At 37.1% G+C, this 24476-nt stretch overlaps 1 pseudogene; it reads left to right on the top strand.

The window, feature by feature from the left end:
* LOC122890332 overlaps positions 1 to 24476 on the top strand; it is a 165812-nt pseudogene that overhangs the window by 125335 nt on the left and 16001 nt on the right.

The following is a 24476-nucleotide window of genomic DNA, read 5'->3' as shown; positions in this document are numbered from 1 at the left end:
GTTTTTTTTGTTTTGTTTTGTTTTTATCTCTGATAACTTTGGAAATCACTAAAGAAGGTAGCAATCTTTTCTCATTTTAAAATTCTGTAAATTTCCCCCAATTCATCTTATGAAATTGTACTGATAAAAAGAACAATTCCATCAGCAATCTTATTAAGTTAAAACCTTTGAAATATTTTTCTGTTGACTCATCAGTTTTCAAATTTACCAAATGTAACACTTGTTTATATTAGAAGCCTTAGATATAGATATTAGTTTTCCTATTCATATTTTAAAGATACACTAGAGAAGAAATCTATACAATCCAAAGTTCTTTACCACCAGAAAAAAATAAACAGGTAAAACACAAGGTAGAGCAACTAGTATTTTCTTGACCATTTACTAAGTGAACAATTTTATAACTAATTAATGAACGTTTTCTGTGTTAGATATAGAGTGGAGTATAAGATAAATAGAAGGCACGGTGGCTAATGCTGGCATGGAGAGGTCTACAATAAGCACACAGTCATCATAGCAGGAGGAAGATGGCAAATACCACAGGGGTGGTATAAAACAAGTCAGAAAACAAGGGAGGAAGTCTTTGTGCTGGTAGACAAAACTAAATGAAGGCAATCTGGGGGAAACAAAATAAAACTAAGAAATGGAAGAAGGAGAAGAGTAAATTTTCCAGATTTGCTGAACTACAGATTGTTATTTGGAGAAAAAGGAAGCATAAAGAAAAATGTAAGCCAGATCAAGGTGAGGAAAGGGCTCGAAGGCCAGTCTAGAGCTATTTGTCTTTACATAGATAAAACATCTGTTTGACTGATCTTTCCATCCAGATACTTGGCATTATCCCAGAATTTGACTTGGAATTTTAAGATTAAGGAAAAAAAAATCAAGAGAACTTACCCCTTGGGTGAAAGTCAAAGAATATCTGAATTTGATGCTAGAATTTTTCCTCCCCAGGGGACAAATCTTATTACTCTTCCTTGAGGCTTAAAAAGAGGCCAAGGTTAAGAAAACAAATTATTTTTTAAAAGTCAAAAAATCAGAAGGCCAAAAACATAAAATGGGTCCACTCCAATTCTAATTTATATAACTTTATGAGCATGAATATTTTAATGGCCTGTAAAGTGCTATAGTACCCTCACCGACACACAGCCAAAAAGCAATGCCATTGGATTGGCTATTCCTAAATCAGTATTTTAAATGCTAACTGCACCTTGATGTCCATTGAACTTCCTTTGAGATTCAAGAATCCTTATTTATTAGTGCATGCACTTAAATCTGTAAGCTGGAAAGTCGTGGGTTCGATCATAAATTTGGGAGTCATGAATTTGTAGGCCATCTAAGAGTTCAATCATAAATTTGGAAGTCATGTACTTGGCACTGGTTTCAGTCTTACCAAAATGTATCTTCCTAACTCTAATCCAGTGACATCACTGTGGCCTTCAAATCTTAATCCCTAGCAGGCGCAACTCCAACTATAAACACAGGGAGTTTTTCACATTTTAAATTTGTAAACCCCACATAACCAAGAGTCTGGTTGGGACTTTAAAGGTATATAATACTCAGATTTTAATACCTATAAAGCAAAAATAAAAATTCTTCAAACATATTTTAGCAAAAAAAATTTTTTTAAATACTTTAGTATTTTTCTCTTTCTTGAGTGGGTCACGAGTTAAGGACAATCTGTCACCATAATTTTGAACTACTTGATCTTGGTATGCTTTTTTGGTCTAGTTTTAATGTTTCTCAAACCCAATTTCTCTTGTCTTCTTTAAAATGGACTAATCTCCAATCATCATGGAAATAAGTCAAGTAAATGAAAAATCATAAATTACATGGGGACTCACTAATTCAGTCAGTTTATTTGAAAACAAATGCCTGGGGCTTCAAAGAGAGGCAACTGCCTCAGCTCCAATTCATCGTATACATGGCCAATTTAACTTGCCAAGGAAATGATAGATGATTTAACAAAGTGAGTGGTCATTGTGACATTCTGTCCATCCACAGACGTGTTGGGGGTGGAAACGAGGTGGGGGTCAGGGAAGGATAGAAAAAGTCTGGAGCATTAATTCTAAATCATGGTTTTTATGAAACACTCAAGTTAGTTACATTTTGCCCCCTAAGGAAGTATCATAAAACAACCCCAACATTTTCAAAGTTGAAAGCTTTTGATTCAATTCTCTTTTAATTATCCATACTACAAAGCACCTTAAGGAAGTTGCAAATCCCCAAGGGCTATGAAATATAAGATTAGATATGTGTCAATCAGAAAATAATTGAAACTCCCTTATAGTTTGTTACACTATTAAAAACAAAAACTGTAAGTTATCAAGAAGAAGAACAACAACAAATGAATTCAAGATGTAAGTGACATTTATCTTATAGGCATATTGTGGTTTCTAGGTGTAAATTACATTCATTGTATCTATATTATGACTAGTTATATGAGATGTGATACATAGACACTATTTTTCCATTTATCAAAAAAGGGAAACTGAAGTTTGGAAGGATTTAACAATATACTCAAGGCCAGAGAGCCGATAAAGAGAAGAAAACAGATAACCATAATTAATCCAACTTTCCACTTCATTCACCAATTATTAAAATGGAAGTGAGAAAAAGTATAGAAAAAAAGAGGTTAAAATATGTTGCAGACTCTTAGATAATACTGATTCATTTACTCATTTAAAAATAATTTCATATATCAATACTCCTTACACTTTCTTATGAACTAGTGAATAAGGTGAGATAAAAAATAAAATATAGTTTTAAAAGAAACAGGTTGTCAAATATAAAATTTTTAGAATGGCAACTACTTAGATGAAACGCATTTTCTCATGATTTTGCCTCCATACCTCTTATGGAGTTGCTGAATTCTTCCTTCCTTATCACATTTTCCCAGTTTTTCTGAAGATATCTGTGAGGAGAACTCCAAAACAAAATTCTATCTTGATAAAGTTCATTATAAGGGAATTTTCCACCAATTGGTACCTCAATATTAAGTGGTTTATTTGAAACAGGATAAGGTATTACTAGGCAAAATTACTTTAAAAAATTAATAAATGCATTACAGTGAATTGATAATAGTGGAATCAAGATGGGGTTTTAACTTTTTTTTTTTAAGTCTCAAATTTTGGGTGGATATAGTATAGATTGGTAAGTGTAGACTAAGCCTAAGAAGTAATTTGGAAAAAGATTCCTGAATTCTTGTATTGATGTACAGGAAGTAGAAAGCAAATGTCAAATATAAATGTAAAACAGGACAGAATAAACTATTACAGCAGACCACGAAAGTGGTTCAGTTCAAACGGGCTTGTCTGGGAATTTTGTGCTATCCAGATGGGTCAATTTGATACATACACTTATATACATCCTACAAGAGTTAACCGAAGTCTCTTAACTGGAATGTATCACAAGCTGACAGCTTATGAAATACCAAAGTATTGAAATACAAGCACAGTGTGATGAAAATTAGAATAACATACAAAAATCAACTTTAATTAGTTGTGCATTAATGGAATCCAAATTAGTTGTATACTCACAAGTAGAAGCCTTTGGACAGATGATGAGGACGTCTGTTTGAGTGTGAGCAAAGGCAGAAAGATAATTTCATTTTCAGTTGTTTTAGGAAGGAAACAGAAAATATGGCAAATATGATAGGCTAATTAAATAAATTAGATATTTGTAATTACTGTACAAAGAATCCCATGTTATTTTGAGCAAAATCATTAGAAAACAAAGCAAAAATTTTTAAAAAAACAGGAAGACATTGGATTTTCTAAATAAATACATAAATCAGAGGCTTGAAAAATGAAGATGAGAACAATGAAGGGGAATAAATATAAAATAATCGAAGATTAAGCTTTATAAAATTTTTTGAAACAGGATCTCCTTATCTGCTGGTGGCAGTTGACACGTTAGCTCACATAAAACCCAAAAGATCACTGAAGGGCCACCTTCAGCTCAACTTCAGACAATCAGGTAAATTAACAGGAAAACCTGCTACTCCTTTGCCTCATCACTCCCTTCCCTCCTGCTATCTTCAGAAAACAAACAAACAAACAAACAAAAATGTACAATTGTCACAGCACATGCACAAGATGTTTGTTCTATTGGTACGACTTTTGTGTTCTTCTGTTTCTGGTCATTGTACATTGACTTTACACCCTGACCTACAGAGCTGGATAAAATCCATTTTGTTAAGTCCCTTCATGTTTAGGGATCCTAAATAAACTACCTTCAACAGACTATTCCTGTGCCTGTGTCCAGATTTAAAGCCATGAAACACCTGGACTTTGTGAGCTTAACCTGCTGTGACAAATAAAAATAAATAAGAAACTTTCCCGTAGTTGACAACCCAGGTGGAAGTTTTACTACAATTTCCATCAGTCATGGGGGCAAGCTTCGAGTGAAATAAACTGTATTTACACACAAGGTTGCTCAGCGAGGTGATATTATAGCTTTGTACAACCTCTGAAACTTGCTAGGACATCTACAGATATACATAAGCTGAAAATAAATCCCCCTGTCCACTTGAAATTTTTATTTATCTGTTTACATCCATCTCTTCTCTATCTAAGTAACTGGGACCAGTGAGTTTTGCCCTAATTGAGGGGAAAAAAATCCAGGGACTCTATGTTGAATGGCATAAATGCTTTGGGGAAAAAAAGCCAAGTATTACACATACTCTCTCAGCTCTATATATTACATTGATTCTGTTAGTTAAGTTTTCCTTTTATTCTGATTTGCTGACTGATGGAGTAGGGCAAATGTGATGACATTTTTGAAAATATTATATAAAGACAAAAATAAACAAATCCCCATGCCACAACAATCTAAGAAAGAACTCAAGTCCAGGATTTGAATCAAAATCCCAAAAGTATTTTTTTCACGAAGGAAATTTTTCTTAAATCTATGGTATGAAAATCCAAGATAGGTGAAAAATAAGACTTATGAGCAAAGACTTGCAGTAAGATACAAAAATGTGTTCTAAAGCTACCATACATGGGCACCTGGGTGGCTCAGTGGGTTAAAGCCTCTGCCTTCAGCTCAGGTCATGATCCCAGGGTCTTGGGATCGAGCCCCGCATGGGGCTCTCTGCTCGGCAGAGAACCTGCTTCCTCCTCTCTCTCTGCCTGCCTCTCTGCCTACTTGTGATCTCTGTCTGTCAAATAAATAAATAAAATTTTTTTTAAAGATTTTATTTATTTATTTGACAGAGAGAAATCACAAGTAGGCACAGAGGCAGGCAGAGAGAGAGAGAGGGAAGCAGGCTCCCTGCTGAGCAGAGAGCCCGATGCGGGACTCGATCCCAGGACTCTGAGATCATGACCTGAGCTGAAGGCAGCGGCTTAACCCACTGAGCCACCCAGGCGCCCCAATAAATAAAATCTTAAAAAAAAAAAAAAAAAGCTACCATACTTAACAAAGTGTGGTGATGTAGACACAAAAATAAAGCCAGCCTACAGTTTTAAAAAACAGAAAACGCTGCAGGAAATAAAAAATGTTGTATATAATAAGGAGGCACTTGAAAGCAATTGGAAAAGAATGGGTTAGTCATTAAAATCATGAATTGAGATTTTCAGGAAAAAATGAGGTCCTAGTTCTACTTCCACTACACAACTACAGGGGTTAAGCCATGTGGATGGTTTAACAATTTTAATATTTAAGAAGAAAAAAATCCTGTAAAAGACCAAGAAGAAAATATAAATGACTGTTTTTCTGACCTTGAAGTGTAGAAGAACTTAAGCATAGAAGCTTAAAAAAATGTCAAAAAGGCAAAAGCAGAATGTTTTCACAACAAAAAGCAGAAACATCTGAAGCAGAAAAGCACAAACAAGAAGAATATGAAAAGAAAATGACAAACCCAACACACATGGAGATTCGTGGACATAGTCCTAATAAAGAACTAAGAATAAACAAAAAGACAAACACACTAATGAGATTATACACAAAAGACAGGAACAGACAACTTAAAAAAAGAAATAGAAGTCTCATTCAACCTACAAAGTAAGGTTCCATTTTACTTCTAAGCTGAGAAATATAGATTTCTCACTTTCTCTTCAGAGAATCTAAAATATAAATAATACCTAGTGTTTGGGTAAAGCAGACACTCTCATATACTGCAGTCAGGAGTGTAAGATAAGGCATTTTGAAAAAATAAGTTGCCAGATTGAATCAAGATCCTTAAAAATGTCTATGCATCTTGGTTCAGCAATTCCATAGCTGGGAACTAATCATATGGAATTAATTTGGAGACACACACTAAGATTTATGTATAAGGATAGTCATAAGCACTTTATTTATAATAGGAAAAATAACTTAAAACAATAAAAAAGTAAGCTGAATAAATTATAATACACACATTAAATACAGTAGCCTATAACCATTATAAATTATATCTTCAAAGAGTATTTAGTGACTTGCAAATTCTCATAAGAAAATCAGGATACAATATGCTATATATATATATTTTGATTCAAATTGTGTTGTACCCAGACACAAATACTGAAAAACACAGAAAAATACTATACTGAACTGTAAGAAAATATTAACACGGGTTAAGTATCAATGCTGGATTTCAGCTGATTCAAATTTTCTTCTTCTCCTTTCTGCATTTTTATAAAATATCTACAATAAGTGCATATTGCTTTCCTAATTGAAAGACAAAAATAGTATAAAATCCCATGTTTGACCACAGCTTCGTCCACTGTGTGAACTCAGCCAGGTCCCCTTACCTTCTTTTTTGATTTTCATTTACAACCCACCATCCCAGCTATACTTTTCAGAGATTGTGTATTTAACACCTTAGAATTAATAATAAAGAGATTACACACATTTAACATTGTTCATCATTTCACAAAATAAGATGACATTTATTACTAATCTCTGATGCCTTCCTGAAAATTAGGAACAAACACTCAAAAAATGGCTTGGGTTTTATAGTCAACAGAATTATTCTGGAAGGTATATCTAGTATCAGTTCCACACTGTGGTTGCTGATGGCAAAACACTTACCTCATCTACCAATTAATAAATTAAAACCCAGCAAAAAGACCATTATAGTGTTGTCATAAAAAAAAGAAATCTTTCTACTGTGTTCTAAATATTTTTGTTGATGTGGACTGCAACCCTTTTCTTAAGGAAAAGTTCAAATAGATTTTGGCATTGCTTATATCGATGCGTTGTTCTGAAATGTTGGCTTGCGATTGATTCTGGTTTTTCAGTCAGGAGGCAAGACATATTAACGTCTAACAGAGGTGGCTGAGGTGGGTCTTGATTTGCAGCAGTCTCATTGTTCTTTGCCAATTTCTAGCTAACATGAAAGTTAAAATTACTGTGTTGGTCATAAGAAAGGGGCCAAATAGATGGCTGGATGCATGAGATACATGAAGCATATGGAAACAGAAAGAGCAAGAAAAGGACCACTGAGTTTCAGAAGATGCACACTTGAGTTTCATTGGAAGAAGAATCCTATCACCAGCAAAAACAGCAAGTACCATATTTTATGCAAGTGAATTTCAGTCACCTTGACAAAGAGTCATATGCTGAAAATTATAAAATGTACCCTTTCATTATCCTGTCCCGTTGTGGTTTCTTTTTATTAATCCTGAGGGAAAAACAGTAATCTCGGTGGTCATGTTTTTAATCTACCAAGAATCCTCTTACATTAGAGATCAGAGGGTCTACTCTGGGATAGAAAAAAATATCAAAGGCAGAAAAATTTCTGATATTTACATTTTTTCAGTATTGAATTATAGAAACTAAGTTTCTGAGGTTTTGAAGATTCACCAAGCTTCGATTTCACAGAGGCTTTAGAAATGTTAAAGGCTTACCTTTGTTGAATATCAAAGCTAACTTCTATCTTTACTAAAATTGGTGAGGTGTTTGGCATGGAAGACGAAAGAATAAGCCACTTCACCTTCCTCATTCTTTGTGATTAGCCTGCTATTCAACCAGTAACCGACAACAGCAAGGATTTCTAACAGAAGTAACTTGGGGTGGTGGTCAACAGCCTTAATCCTACTCTGATGATCTGGTCCGAACTGGTCATCTTTGTTTCTAGAAAGATTAAGTAAGCCATGCTTTGTTATTATGACATCAACCTCAAAACACGTTCTCGGATGGAGAAATGGGAAAGAACAGAAATAAGTGTCACGTTCTATGGATCCAGGTAATCCCCTTCTCTCCCTTGACATCACCATTATCTCTGTGTCTTCTGGAGGGTGAGTGAGACGATGCTTCCCTAAGGAGCAGCCCAGGCAATCAGAGCACCGGCGCACTTGCAACAAAAGCAAAAGAAAGGCCACTGAGTTCTTTTTCAGAAGCTCTTCTCTGGTGGCCTCTCCAGGGTTACCTACATGCCTCTTCTCACAGCCCCACCTTGAATACTTAAGAACAATACCTATTTGCCCAGAGTTATATACATTATGTGTAAAATTTTAGGTTACTACGTACTCGGCTTTCTCCAAGAGTGTATGCACATTTATTCTGGAGACATCTGTGCCTTTTCTTATATTTAGGGGAATGTGGCAGAGGTGTGTACAAGGGCCCACCATTTGTATTTGGACGTACCTAGAGAGTCTTGGTGTCAGGCAGTGGTAAGTTCAGTGCTAATATATGAAGCACTTCAATGAGCACATTCAGTAATAATGAAAAGGTTGTGTTTGTTTGTGTGTTTGTTTGTTTTTCTTACCATTTATCATAGTAAAATAAGTTTGTTGAGAAATAATCAGTCATGTTGGAAAGAGCACGGATCTTGGAGCCAAGGATAACCTTAATTTAATCTCAGCTCTGATTTACCACCTCTGTGATGAGATACATATTACTTAATCATTCTGATCCTCAAGTGTCTTCATCAGTAAATAGCCACATTTTGGGGCCAAGAATTAAATGTGATAAAGTTTGATAGAGTGATGCATGTATACTATACTCAGTAATCAGGGATAAGGTTTTAAATACTTGGTTAAAATAAACCAGAAAATATAAAACGGACTATACTTCCTCCCATTGAAAAATTGTTACTTTCTTATCCAAATCTTTCAGAGCATGCAGTGATTTTTACAAAAAGTAGCTTGAATGGTCAAATTTTAAGTAATAATTGAAATAAAGAACAGGTACTTTTTCCCCTCATTTTTCTTATTTGAAGGCTGACATTTGATTTTTTGGTTTTTATTCCTTTAGCATCTCTCTTTGCCTCTAGCCTGCAAGTTTCAGGAGGTTAGGGATCAGATCTGTTTCCTCTTCATTGCTTTCCTGGTGCCCAACACACAGTTGGTGTTTCTTCTCACAGTTGGTGCTGCTTCTCACAGCCCCAACTTGAATACTGAAGAATAATACCTATTTGTACTGTATCAATTATATCTGTACCAGAAAATACACAATAATAATTAATGTGACAATACAAATAACAATTGTATCTGTACCAGATAATACACAATAATAATTAATGTGACAATACAAATGACAATTGTATCTGTACCAGATAATACACAATAATAATTAATGTGACAATACAAATGACAATTGTATCTGTACCAGATAATACACAGTAGTTATTCAACAGGTACATGTTGTTGGAATGAATGAAAACTAATGAACCTTCTTTAAGAGAGTGAGCAATGAATGCGACGAACACATCTTCAGCTTCATGGACCTTCCCAATTCACTTAGAGCTCAGTAGAAGACATTGGACCTGCAGATAGGAGACAGTCCCCCAGACCATCTGACTTCTGCTCAGTCCACTAAATCCTTATTATCACTGGTACAAAATAACATCTCAAATTCATTGTATTTTGCACTTACAAATGACTTTGTTACTTTATTCCAGAGTTGGGAAAAAAATAAGCAAATGGTTTTGTCTATGGAAGTCATGGAAGATGCCCAGTATCTACCTACCCCCTTCTTGTTTGGCTGCCCAGGAGATCTCTGTAATGAGCCTACACAACATATCAGTGAGCTCACAGAAAAGAACAGGTCAGCTCTCCCTGCTCTACCAAAACGTTAGGAGGCCAGTGAGTGGGAAACTGGGGCAGGGGCAGTTTAGCTTTATATTTTACTATCTGCCACTTTTTTTGAACAGCATGGGTGGTGCCGGGGCCTCTGGCCCTGTTCCCAGAAGCACTGCCCCTGCCAAGCAGAATTTGCACCTTCACAAGTGCTGATTGGCTGTGATAGAAAGGTATGGTCCTCTTTCGGGAGCAGCTTTCTGGGAAAGATATTATACTTTCCGTCCAGAGAGGACCCAAAGACAGCGGAATATTTGTCTGGTACTCGTAGTCAGCCCATCATCTGATTCTTTTCTCATTATATCTGTTTGTTCTACCATTTTTATTTCGATGACTTATGTTCCCTGGACACAGATTGTAGAATAATTACAAAATATGAAAGAAATACGGTTTCTTTCTTTTCTCTCTCTCTCTCTTTCTCTCTCTCTCTCTTTTTTTTTTTTACAGAGTATTATAAAAAGTTTGTTTTCCTGGCCAACAGCAGCAAATGTACAAAGCTTTCTTCGTTAGGGCTTGCTATTTAAACCGTCAGCTCATTCTGCAAGAACATCAAACATATGTCTACCAGATGCTGAGGAACAGCGCGGTCCTCAGGATCTGACTCAAGTGAACAATCATCTGTGGACAGCGGGTGTGAACCTGAGCTGGGCCAACACCTCATCAGACCGAATGGCTAATTGATTTCAAAATTAGACTTGGTATTTCTGAACAATAATCTTAAAAGGCAGCAATAAAATACATCAGGATCCTTTGAGCTAGCCAAGCTTTCATCCAAATGGCTTATTACAAAGAGCTGGCACACCTGAACTTTGGCACAGTCAAATAAATCCAAAAACAGCAAATGGAAACCACATTTGGCACTGGGGGTTTGTCAGGAGAAGTTTGTATTCAGGAGGAAACATGATTTTTTATTTTGAAAATGATTTTTGGGTTAGTGGCAGGAAGCAATTCATTGAATGGGTTTTACTTTGACACCTGTGATTTATGCAATAAAATATGCATAATAGGTATCTGAAGGCTTTGAGGGTGTCACGTAATCTTTGGAACACCAGCAGCAACCAGGGTGCAGCAAGGGTTATAGTAGTTCCATTAGTGATAACTTAATCGCATGTGTAGGCCTACCCCTTTGAACTCTGAATAGCTGTTTTGTGGCATCAGGGTCCAAAAGGGTTTAAATCTGACCACACTACAGTGACAATAAATTATACCAACTATTTTAGAAATGCCTGGAATCTTATCTTGCCTTTGCAGTGAGCAAACTAAGATTACAATCCCTGGTAGAAAGTATGGCATAAATTCTGAGAACAAACATCTAAGATTTACACAACGGCAATGGTGTGTTCCAGTACTCTTCTCCTGTGACATTTTATCAGAAATCCTACGGACATATATCAAAAGCCCTGTTAGAAAGAAAGGAAGAAAGAAAGAAAAAAAAAGGAAAAATGACAAACAATGGAGTACATCTGACTGGTTAAAGTGCATTAAAACATTGACCAATTGCATAATCCCTGTAAAAATGGAATTCTGATTTTAACTTTCTGGCTATTTTAGGAGAAACACTTTTGGCATTTTCCTTACATGTATTATCCAAATAATTGTCTCAATTTTTAAAATTAAATTTTATGTAAAAGTTCCACTCCACTGGATGTTTTTGTTGAGTCTTTTCACTTCCTTGCTAGACTCTGTCCAAAGATAACAAAATATTTCATAGAGGGAAGAGGGAGAAGAAAAAAAAAGTTAAGGAAAGGAAATGGATTCACAAGCATGGGTCTAACCCAGAACTCATGCAGCAAAGAATTTTCTGGAGAATGAGGAGGGCAGGGAGTGACCCTGGAGAATTTATCTGCAATTGAATGCATTTTTCTTTCTTTGGGTTCTCCCTTTTTTAGGGCAATAGCTCTCTGGTCCTTCAAAAAGCTGACAACCTAAGAGTAATTGTGATTATGATTTTTTTTTTTTCACCAAGAAGTGACTCCCAGGCCACAGCCCGTGCTGAGCTCATTAGGAGGTGACTGGCCCTTGGGAATTCATGGTTAGAGATCTGAAGAAAGAAAGTCAGATGTGAGTCCTATCCTCTGCTCCTCCATTAATTCTCTTGATGATCTTGGACACGTCTTCCTCTCTGCCCTTCTGTACACTCATTTTTAAATGATGAGAATTGAACCAGATGATGTCTCAGGACTGTTTCAGTTCTAAAATATTATAAAGCTATAAAATAATTCCCTCAAAGTTGATATAAACAAGTTGGTGCATGCACTTCTTGAAAGAAAACATTAGAAAGAAATATTTAGGCTGTGATATTTAATCAAATGGATTGGGACACATGCAATGGCTTTAGAAACTTGGTTTATAACCACATTTTTTAGCATAATGAGATAGAGAACTAATCGACAAAAACTGTAATGAGAAAGGCTATTTGATGTGGAAATGATTTTTTTTTAGCTAGAACTAAGTAAATGGAAAAATCACTCATTAACTCTTCTAACACAGGGTTATAGAAAAATTTTCCAAAATACAATTAGTTTCTGAGAGGCCTCTCAACTCACATTCTTCATTTATCTAGTTAGCCAGCATACTCTGAGTGATTCTTTTATAAAGACTTATATACTCGAGATATGTAAGTACTCTAGAGAATTACTAATGCAGATTGTTGAATTCTGGAGAGTTTTAGATATTATGAAGATTAACTACTTGGTATTCTGTTTATGTATTTTGTCAGTATACAGTAAAAGAGTAAAGCATGTATTTAGTTTCAAATGTTATTGACTCTCAAAAGTTGGAATCCAAAATCGTGCTTAAATTACAGAAAACACTTTTATGGTCAATGTTCAATCCAAAATTCTTAGTGTTTTCCATTTTTATGCATATTTAGCAATGAAAACTTATGTTAATATGTCATTGTGTGATCTATGCCTTTAGATATTTTTATCTGGAATATCTTTTAAAATTTTTTTGAGAGAGAGAAAGAGCATGTGCGAATGGGTGTAGGAAAGGGGGGAAAGGCAGAGAGGGAGTAAGAGGGAGAGAGAACTTAAGTAGGCTCTATCTCACCCTGAGATCGTAACCTGAGCCAAAAGCGAGAGTCACCCGGGTGCCCCATATGGAATCTTAAGTGATACATTTTAAAGGATACCTATTTTTATTCTGTTCAAAATGCCTTTGGTCTCACTTAAGTAATTTTTTAACTTTTGTAAAAGGACAATAATAATGACAATAATATTTAACAAATAGTCTAGTATCTGTATTCTAGTCTGCCAAGTGTTTCAAATGCAGTGACTCATTTAAATTTCAGAATTAACTTGCAAGGTGGGTACTATTATATCTGTTTTACTTATGAAGAAAACAATCGTTAAAAGGGTAACTTGCCTGGTTAGCATGGTAACTGTTAACGGGCCATCACTCACCAGTTCTGATTTTCTACAATAAGCACCATTACGACTTCGATGAATGTAACCAATTCATTTATTCATTTGTTCCAAAATTACTCATTGACCACCTGCCAGATGGGAATCACTACCATAGGCATAGAAGACAGCAGTAAATTTACATTTTAAGGTGGGGGAATCAACAAATAAATGAGTAGATATATAAATAAACAAGATTATTTCAGTTAGAGGATTAAGTGCCAAGGGCCACCATGTCTAGCCACACAAGTTGTGACTCTAAGTATTGTGAAGAAAGTAAAGCAGGATGGTGCAAGGGGGAGTGACCAGGAGTGATTTTATTTTATTTTTGTTAAGAGTTTATTTATTTATTTGAGAAAGAGACAGAGGTAGTGACAGAGGCAGTGACAGAGAAAGAGAGAGAGAGAGAGAGAAAGAATTTAGTGGGGAGGAGAGGGAGGAGAAGGCTCCCTGCTGAACAAGGAGCCCAATGCAGGGCTCCACCCAGGGACCCTGGGTTCATGACTTGAGCCTAAGGCAGAGGCTTAACCTGAGCCACCCAGGCACCCCCCACCTTTTTTTTTTCATTTGACCTAGAGTGATTCTAAATTAACTAGTCTGAGAACGCTTCTTGGAGGAGAAGCATTTGAGCTGAGGTTTAAAAGACAAAAAGCAACCAGCCCGGGCAAGATCTTGGGCAGGAGAGGGAACAACTGGTACAAAAACTCTGAATCAGGACCAAGTTTTCTGGGGGCAAGAAACAAAAAGAAGGCCAGTGGGACTGGAGCCCAGTAAGCAGGCTAGTGGAGGGAAGACAACTGGGGGTGGGGGGGTTGGACTGAACCACATGTGGGCTTCCTAGCCATAGTAGGGAGCATGAAACACGTTTATAGAGGTAAAGCAGAAGCTCGAGAACTTTTCTGACTCTTGGGGGTTTGGGGGGAAAAAAAGGAAGAAAGAAAAGATATGGACCATCTCCCTAGAAACACACACACATACACGTATATGTGCACACTATTTCAGGGGCTATCTGGATTCATGCTCCCCTAGGATGGGAGATTATATATGAGATTATAGGAGATTATATATGGGGCCATGGACTTCATGTTCAGAAAAATCACAAAAACTCTTTAACAGTGAGCTAAATGAAATGTGCCATTAAATAATAAGTTTAATCCACACTTAAGTAAACAGCCCCCCCCCCAAAATTATATAGTCCAGCGTAGACTGTAAGGCACACTACCATACACAAGGCTAAGTTTCCGGTTTTAACCTCAGAAGTAGATGTTTGTGGGGTTTTTTGTTTGTTTGTTTGTTTGTTTTCATGTATTTTTAACAGACCCACAATCTCCCTTTTGCAATTCTTCCATGCAAAGGTCAAATGCTAAAAGCCAAAAACAGTAATTTCATAAATCAATTATCAGAAAAATTTGACCTAACTGATGTGAGGTTATTCACGATTTGTATTTGTATGACTCCTTTGTTTTGTGGCAGAGATAATAATGTGTTGGATTATAGAGTGATGCCTTAATCTTCACTGGTTATGATGATAGTTGAGAGATAGATGATACAGAGAGGTAGGTAGGTAGGTAGATATGTACATACCTAGGTACATAGATACTTAGATAGATATGTATATCCTTACATCCCCTCAAAAAAAAAAAAAAATCAGAATTCTGCAACACAGTAGGCCTTGGGATTAGGGGATAAGGAAAAATGGACCCATGTAGGTTTTCTTCCATCTGAAATGTCTCCTGAGTATTTTCTGCATCTTCTCGAGAAGTTTGAGATCCCACACATAAGTTAGCATCCAGGGCTCTAACCACTTACATCCAGCTGGTGTTCTGATGGGTTTTAGATGACAGCCTAGTACTTCCTTGAGCAGACCACCTCCGGAGTAGGAACACTGTAGGACACTGTGAACGTTCTCCCTCAGCGTATGAAAAAACACCTGTACCAAATTAACTTGTGCTTATCCAGTGTGAAGTTCACAGGGTCCCTCAGCCTTTCTTACCTATGAAGGGTGGTCTATTGGCTTAGCTGCTGTGCAAAGCAAGCCCAAGCAGGGAGCCCCGGCCTCTCCAGGGGCTTTTCCAGGAATTATTCCTAACATATTCCCAAGCTTGTTTTCTTCTTTTGTTTTCTCCATTCTTACTTAACATTTATTTATATAGTGTAGCTTTGTATTTTCAGGGCATTTTGACCACCATTTAATTGCTAATCCATCCCACATTGTTGTAAAGTTGGCATTATTCTCCCAGTGTTGGAGAGAGACCCAGAAATGGGTTAAGTTATTTTTTCAAGGAATCCGAATGTGACTCAGTGATTAGGCTTCAATTAGAACTCAGTTTCATATGCGCAATGTTCTTTTCTCAGGTCTCTGGGGCACCATGTTATTATCTGGGAAACGTTCCCAAAGACCAAACTAATTATCCCTAGCTATGATGCTTCTGCCTAAGAAATAAACACTTCTGGGGGCAGAAGAGGAGGGAAGAACTGTAAAGAAATAAATTTCCTAATTTTCCCACAATGTATTAATGTATTGAATGTAATGAATGCATTACTTCTTCTTCAGACTTTGCAAAATCACTTCCTCAGTATTTTAATATACTCTAACATGACAACTGAAAACCGAAAACAATTATACTTTCAGAAATAAAACAGTGAAATAATACTATTAGAGTTGAATTTCTGTTGAGTACATTCACTTACTTATTTACTCTTTGTGCTCCATTGAAACATTAAGATTAATCTTTGCTGGTAGCAGAAAACCAGAAAAGAAAGCATATTTGATAGAAGTCTCTAGTGGAGATCTGTCAAAGTTAAAAAAAAAAAAAAAAAGCTTTCAAATATTATTTATTTATTTATTTGACAGAGAGAGCAGAAACAGGAGGAACAGCAGAGGGAGGGGGAGAAGCAGCACCCCACCCCACCCCCCACCCAGCAGGGGCCTGACCCTGGATTCCAAAACCCTAGGATCATCACCTGAGCCAAAGGTAGCCGCTTAACTGACTCTGTGCTCCAGACGCACTAAAATATTTCTTTTAGTTCAATCCATAGTTTTTTGAATGTAAAAATCTGATGGACGGTTCAATAAGGAAAGGAATGCACATTTGGAGAGATTATTCTTGCCTACCTTTCTCCAATTCTTTCTCTCCCTTCATCTGTCTTGTGGATACCCCTTAATTCCATTTTTTTCTTTTCCTGCTCCTTTGGGAATCCCTGTAACTGACCTTTTCCATTTATATGCAAGTCGCATCCAGGTTTTTCTTAACCTGTACCTCAACCCCTTAGGTCACTGGAGGATCTGCTATTGTATACTTATATTTCCATCTGTATCTATTTCAGGTCTCCAGAAGTCCAACTGGACAGCTCAGTGTTGTATTTTATTTTTATACTACCTCACTTCCCATCGACATCAGTAATAATTCCCTTGAGTCTTTGGACCATCTCCTCTTTTATATGTGTTTTAAAGTAACACATTTCTGCTTATAATTGTGTTGTAGTTGTTCCCATTCCCTACCCCCTCAGAAGCCCAATGGCTCCATCTTTCAGTGGGATTCCTCATGGCACCACCAACATAATTGCCCTGTGTTCATCATTCAGATCACATCAGAGCCATCCTGAAAAACCTTTCAGTGGTTCTTAGGATTATAGCTCTCAAAAATGAGCTATGTAAAACATTCTGTTTGTTCTTCAAATTCCACACTTATATGTTCCCTGAAACAATTTGGGGTGTTCCTTTTTCTCCAATCATGGCCCAATTTGTTGGTCTCTAAGGGCTTGGAAGAATTCTTTCTGAACATTCCCTAGATTTCCACTTACACATGTAATAGCCTCTTCTGTTCCATCCCACACATTGTAATTTTCTTCCTTTAATCTTGAACTCTTCTCCTTTCACCGAGAAGTCTTTCCTTATTAACATTACATGCCCCAAATCTCTCCACTTACCAACTGTTTATTACTTCTGTTTTCATACTTTGGTTTATTAAAATTCCTATTTGGTAAATTTTTCTTGCTATTCTTACATCTGTCTTGCCTTTGTCTCAAAGGACATAGTCTTTATAGCTAGTGAATCAAAAACACACAATACCAATGTTATGTCATGCCCTTAATTATCCGTTGCCTATTTAAAGGAGAGAGAGAGATTGAAAGATTTAGTGTACCTTTTTCTACCAGAAAAAAAAAAAAAAATCTCTGGAGTTTTGTTTTGTTTCTGTTTATTTGTGTCACCCACATTTTTTGTAATGGAAATGATGATGTAATAGAAATGATGATTATAGGGTGATGCCTCATTCTCCATTGGTTATATTACTATATATAGTGTTATTATGTAGAGGAGAGAGCGAGAGAGTTCTATGTATCTATCAGAAGTGAGTAGAGTATAGAGTCAGTAGACATGAGAGCCAGATGGCCTTGGATTATATTTTAGTTGAAAACTTAATTATTAATGCTGTGCACCCAATCAAGTTAACTTCTCTGTGCCTCAGCTCCCTCATTGATTACACAGAAATAGTCATAGTATTTACCTCTTAAGACGAGTGTGAGGCTTTAACAAGATACTGTACTTAAAACTTTTTTTTAAAAAAGATTTTATTTATTTATGTGAGGGAGAGAGAGTGAGAGAGAGCACAAGTCAGGGGGAGAGGCAGAGAGAGAGGGAAAAGCAGACACCCTGCTAAGCAGGGAGCCTAATGCAGGGCTCAATCCCAGGACCCTGAGATCATTACTGGAGTAGAAAGCAGATGCTTAACAATCTGAGCCACCCCGGCATCCCCATACTTAAAAAACTTAATAGCATCTGGCACAAAGTAAATACTCAGTGATATATAACTTCCTCTTCTTTAATATTAGATTGCGTTTCTTATGTGACTTTCACCATGCTGGCTCAGGGGAGAAAGTGTAGAGAGCAGAGTGTAAAAGAACATACCACCAGCGTCAGAATAGTTAGTAATATAAACTATTCAATGCAGTTAGTGATTAAAGTTACAAATTTAATTATAGTGTATCCTACTGAGAAATTTCATGTTTTAATCATTCAGATAGTAAAATATGCATTTATTTACAGAAAATATATACATGCAAATATAGGAATTTCTGTGTGTTCTTAATATTGAATAAATGTAAATGTAAACATACATGTTCTTCCCTCAACAGTGAAAAACCATTGAAATCTTGGTGGTGAAAAATTAGGAGGAGGCTTGTAACCCCATGAGAGAAACAAGCTAAATAGCAGATGAACCAAAAGTTTAAAAGGAAGAATCAGAGAGAAACAGTATAAAAGAGAACTCCTAGAGGAGAACCAAATCTCAAAGATTTTTTTCAAAGGCACCTGCCTCTTTACCAACCAAATAGCAAATCCTATAGAGTATTCTCATCCCACTAGATTTTTAGCCCTAAAAACTCATTCACAGCAGTTTCTGTATCTGTCCTCCAACAGCCATTTATATGTCCAAAATTTTCCCAAATCTATAATCAGTAAAATGATAAATGACCCCACTAATATATAACCCTATTCTTATACATAGAAATTCATCAAGTAATATTCAGTAAATTTAATCAACTAATGTTTTACCTAACCTAAATATAAGGTGAATACTAACATATTTGAACCTGGTTCAAATTTGTGAAAATAATATAGCAACTATGCAGGTATTTACATGATTTAATAAAATAAGCCCTATAAACATCTAATAAATTTAGGAGTAATTTTGCTAGTTTCGGAGCTGAAATACAAGTTATTCTCTTAACAAAGTCAGGAAAGTTTACCAGCCAAAATGGCATGGGGGCTCGACACTTGGAAATAGCTCCTGCTCACTGGACACATGGCAACAATAGAAATATAGAAACTTTAAAACTTAAAAGGATAAAGTAGATCTCAAAAGCAAGATAATAATTTATAATGGATTAAAAACAGAGCCAAAGCACAAAGCTCTGAGTCATGCTAAGATCTGACCTAGCAGTGGGCAGTAAGTAGTAGCTGGAAGGAGACAGGGTCGAAAATGCGCTTGAAAGTTGGATTTTGGGGTAGCTTTCTTATTCTTGAGTAGAGGCCCAAGTAAGCCGCTCAGGGGCCAAGACTAATCGGAAGATGTACAACTAGGGAGGCACGTTTTTAAGCCCTGTCCCCAGCCCCCAGCTCAATGGTAGGATGGCAGGGACACTAGAACCTGTCTCCTTTCCTGAAATAATTCCCAGTCATAGAAAAGAAGCTCTAATCCAGGGGCAGTAGGCTGAGGATACTGAGACTCAAGGGCTTCAACCCAGGCTCACTTATAGGGCAAATATTCCATGCCAGGAGGAGCTAACTAAGAAGACTAGGGTGTAGCATCTCTGCTCAGAGCTCTACTCGTAGACCAGGAATATCCCTCTGGCAGAAGTGGGCTACTGTCTCGCTAAGACTGCAATTCAGCATAATAGTTTTGCTTAGGGGGAGAGAAGGATTTAAAGAACAAAGAGCAGGATGACTCAAGGCTAACAGATTGCATTTGGAACAGAGTTTGGGGAAGTTCATGGCTAAGGGGTTGTGGAAAACAATTGAGATCTTGATGGTGAGCAGTTAAGAGGAGGGTTGTAATGAGAGAAACAAGCTAAATGGTGGATGAACCAGAAGTTTAAAAGGAAGAACCAGAAAAAGAGACCATAAAAAGGAGAACTCCTAGGGTGGAAACAAATCTCAAAGTTTCTCTTCAAAGATCACCCCTGAAGGGCACCTGCATGGCTCAGTTGGTTAACTGTCTGCCTCTGGCTCAGGTCATGATCCCAGGGTCCTGGAATCGAGCCCAGCACCCCACACAGGGCTTCCTGCTCAGCAGGGAGTCTACTTTTCCTGTCCCTTTGCCGCTCTCCTTGTTTGTCCTTTCTCTTTCTCTCTCTGTCAAATAAATAAATAAAATCTTAAAAAAAGGGGGGGGGCATCCCTGCAAAGGGGGACCCAATTTAATGAATCAGACTGTGGAGAAATTTATGCCCCAGGCTTGTCAGAAACAATAAAGCAATCCACCAGCAATGAGTGGAAGCCAGCAGCAATTTGTGATACCAACAGAGGCAGTAAGCTAACAGAGAAATCAGGGGAAAAGAGCACTGCAAAATCCTTTCTCTACTAAAGGTGATTTTATACATGTCAAGGCTGCATCCACTGCAAAATGACGTCAGAGTCTGCTCCCAGGAGGAGAACTAGTCCTGGGACTAGTATTTTAGAACTACTAAAATAGTCCACCCAAGTCACAAAACAACCAACATGGACACAACAAGCCTTAGTGTGTGGAGGGGCGGGGGTGAGAACTGGTACAAATAGTGACTTTACTATATTATGGAAAATGTCCATATTTTAATCAAAAACCATGAGACATACAAAGAACCCAGTAAGCATTATTGACAGGGGAAAAAAAACAAAACAAAACAGGTAACAAAAGCTACTCTGTATGATGCTATAATGACAGCTATGTATTAATATACACTTTTCCAAAAGCTTAGAATGTGCAACACCAAGAGTAAAGCCTAAGGTAATCTATGGGCTTTAGGTGATTATGATGTGTCTATGCAGGTTCATCAGTTAGAACAAGGGTGCCACACTGGTTGGGGCTTGAAATATATGGTACTCTCTATCCTTTACTTTCAATTTTGCTGGGAATTTAAAAATTACTTTAAAAAATTATGGTCTTTAATTATGAAAAACAAAAAACAAAAAACAAAAAACCAGAATACCTAACTTTAAAGGGATATAAAGACTGGCAGTATTGATCAGCCAGATGCCAAGTTTTAGAATAAAGCTACTGTAATTAAGACATCATGGAAACTGTACAAGTATAGACACAGATTTCCAAATGGAGACCTCATCTACAGAAACATGTTACAGAATAATGGTAATACTACAAAACAGGCTCGAAAAGACTGAAAGGAAAAATGTTTGATCATTTCTTATCTGTACGGTAAAATAAAACCAAATTAGATCCTTACCTTATACTTTATATGAAAACAAGTTCCAGATGGACTAAAGGCCTAAATAGAAAAAAAACAAAGCAATGGTATCTTGCAAGAAAAATTATTAGATAACATCATCATGATGAGGTAGCAAAGAATTTATTTAAAATATACAAGGGAAAAATCACGAAGCAGGAGAGTGATAAACTTGACTAAATTACACTATAAAAGTCTTTTTATAAACACACTAGAAATGAAGATATAGGATTATATCTTTACGATTTTGGAACAGGAGTGCTATGTTGTCTTATAAGAAATACATATTTTGGTCTTTGTTCCCAGCTCCAGGTCCGAGCTTTCTAAAACCTTTGTAATTTCCTGAGAAGGACTATAGGAGCACCTCTTGTTATAGTATGTGGGATTTGTTGCCCTTTCCTGAAATGGCTCAAGGAGATAAATGTGAAGGACTGTCTTCTGTTATGTATCAAGCCCTGTTAAACCACACCTGAGCTTATGTTAACGAGGTGACTTTTTGCTGCCTTCTAGGGGTGGGGAGCTGGGTTGCTAGGGAACCAACTGCGTGATTAGAAGGTTGGAATGTTTAGTCTGACAATCTCTGGGAAAGAAGGGCTGTAAATGTATAGAATCACTAATGGCCAATGATATAATTCATCATACTTATGTAATGAAGTCTCCATGACCCTAACCTAAGGAGGTCAGGGAGCTTCTGGGTTGGTGAACACATTGAGTACCTGGAGGTTTGGTGGCACAGAGTTTTATGTGGCTGTGGAATGGTGTAGGAAGCTGAACCTCTTCTTTCTCTCCAGCCTCCTGGGGCACGTGGCTTTATTTCTCATACCCCTCCCTTCCAGTCTCAAGATGGCCACTCCACCTCTAGCATTATATTTCCTGTCTACATACGAAAAAGTGAGCAAAGTCAGTCAACTGCTTTGAAATAATTTTCCAAGAAGCTGCACTCAAAGTTTCTATTTGATCCTCATTGACTAGAGCTGTGTTATGTGGCCTCTGTATCAGCAGGAGAGACCTGGGAAGGTAATCTTGTACCTGTGTATGCTCCCTTGAACAAAAGCAGAGCTGTGTTAGTAAGATGAGGGCAATGAATAGAATTCAACTGGGAGCCGGCAGGACTACTGCAGAGATCATTGTTTTATGCATTCTAAGAGGACCTTCATTTTGAGTTTTGTTGGCTTGACTAGAAATAATTTGAGGGTGACAATCTGGCTGGAAATTAACTTATTTGATTTTATTTAAGCCTCTGTGCATAGCAAGTGCTCTGCTCTTATTTAAATGGCATGTATATTTGGGGTGTGGATGGAGGAGGAGGGAAGTAGTAAATGGAGCTGGTGGAACTCCTTAGAGTCCTCAGGTGAACCATGGCGTCTAGTAATTTTGCTTTGAACATCCCTGGGCACAAATGCCTCAAATCAAGTTTTCTTACTTGTGGATTAAATCAGCAAAGTGCAAAGATCACAACTCTTGTTAATAATGTGTTTTCATGAGGGGGATTAACTGGATTTTGGCAGAATTCTGCTTTCCTCCTTCTAACTTTTTTTTTCTTCTCTTCTCATGGTCTTATAGGAAGAAACTATTAGAACTAATATTTTTTAAAGAGAAAACAATATTCCTCCCATGAGAGATCTTGCCTGAAGCAACCTCTTTTATATGGTGCTTCCTAAGGCAGTAAGTCCAGACTTTTATAGACAGAGTACAACACAGGTGTGCTAGAGCTGCACTAATGAGCAGCATACGCTTTTCATTACATTCTCATTTGTGGTGTCATCAGGGTCCAAAAAAGCAAAAATAATACAAATATAAGGGGGAAAAAAGGGAAGATTCTGAGTCTCTTTTAAAAGTAAAGTATGCTGGGAATCATAAATAAAATCAAAACTTTGACTTATTACAGTGCACTCTACTTACAGCAAATCATTCACCAGTGAAAATTACATGGAGAAAGAACGTTAAAGTCTACAAGAAAAGGGGGAATAAAACTAGTTTTCCTATAATGTCATTTTGGGCCAACCTTGACCAATCTCCATTCTAGAATCAAAGTTTGGCCCAGTACCTTGATCTTCATAGAAGTTCTATTAACAATGGCTTTTAAATGGGGTAAAAACTGAGACCAGATTAATGACTTAACCTCAAGTCTTAACTTCTCTGGACACTGTGCACCATGCCTCAGACTCTTAAAATACTCTAATTGGCTCATCTACAAAAGTCAACTTCAAATTTGATCTTAGTGTCATTTGGAAGGATCATTCCTATTACGGTCAAAGGTGGTTACTATGGGGGTCCTGTGTGACTCAGTTGGTTAAGCGTGTACCTACTGCTCAGGTTATGATTCCAGAGTCTTGGGATAGAGGCCAGAGCCAGGATCCCTGCTCAGTGGGAAGCCTGCTTCTCCCTCTGCCCCTTACCCTGTTCCTGCGCTCTCTCACTTTCTCTCTTTCTCTCTCTTGAATAAATAAAGTCTTTAAAAAAAAAAAGATGGTTGTGAATCTTCAGAATCTCTGCAGCTACAAACAATATCTGGATTACTAAGAACCATCTTGGAAAAGGACATTTGCTTGAGCTCCTTATTGTATTCATAAGAAATAATGAAGACAGCAATTCACAATCATATCCTCTTCCATTGCACGTAAGTTTAAAATTGTCCTGGATGTTAATATGTGCAAAAAATTTGAAGGACGCTTCCACTTTGATTTTTAGCCCCAACCATCAGGTGGTGAGGAGGAAGATAGTAAAAGCAGAATGCTGAGCAAAAGTATCAGCCTTTTATGACTAATGTTGAAGTGCATGGGTATGAAAGATGTGGGAGAAAGTAGAAGATTATATTTATACATTCTGGACAGTTGAGTCCCTTCTAATAGTGACTGATGACTCAGGAGATACGAAGCCGATCACTAGGGGGTGGGATGAAGTCAGACAGTGGACTACCCAAAGCCTAGTACTTTAAGAAAAAGTAGAGAGGAGGGCCAATCACATACCAGTCACCTGGCAGATGACACCAGATCCAAGCAGGGCAGGTGCAACAACCAGGGTCCTGGAACACAGTTAAGATTAGAGCTGACTGGAGTTGATGAGGATAGAAGGAAACTGAGAAATACCTTTCCATTTGGGAGAGAGAGTTCTTTGGGTGGCTTCTTATGAAGGT

Source organism: Neovison vison, chromosome 11 (genome assembly GCF_020171115.1).
Source record: "Neovison vison isolate M4711 chromosome 11, ASM_NN_V1, whole genome shotgun sequence".
Classification (NCBI taxonomy): Eukaryota; Metazoa; Chordata; class Mammalia; order Carnivora; family Mustelidae; genus Neogale; species Neogale vison.
The sequence above is the reverse complement of the archived record's forward strand: the minus strand, read 5'-3'. Positions and strand labels throughout refer to the sequence as shown.